Here is a 285-nt window from a genome sequence, read left to right as displayed (position 1 = left end):
CTATTCCTCCCCCTAAATTTCCCCTTTCATTTTTCTTTTTTTTTTTTTTTTTGCTGGTGGTTCATTGTCATATACGTTGGTTCAAAGGGCTTCAGAAACTTCCAAGTTGAAGTTGTAATTTTTAAGTGAATTTTTTAAATTATATTTGAAAATAATATTTAAATGATATTTTACTGCATATATAAATTGAATTAGTTGAAATGCTAAAAACATACAAAATCAAGTTTGTTTGTTTATTTTTATTTATTTATGAACAGTTCCTGAAATTTCTGGAATCACAAAATG

The sequence above is a fragment of the Sinocyclocheilus anshuiensis genome, unplaced genomic scaffold (assembly GCF_001515605.1).
Source record: "Sinocyclocheilus anshuiensis isolate Anshui unplaced genomic scaffold, SAMN03320099.WGS_v1.1 scaffold1524, whole genome shotgun sequence".
Taxonomy (NCBI): domain Eukaryota; kingdom Metazoa; phylum Chordata; class Actinopteri; order Cypriniformes; family Cyprinidae; genus Sinocyclocheilus; species Sinocyclocheilus anshuiensis.
The sequence above is the reverse complement of the archived record's forward strand: the minus strand, read 5'-3'. Positions refer to the sequence as shown.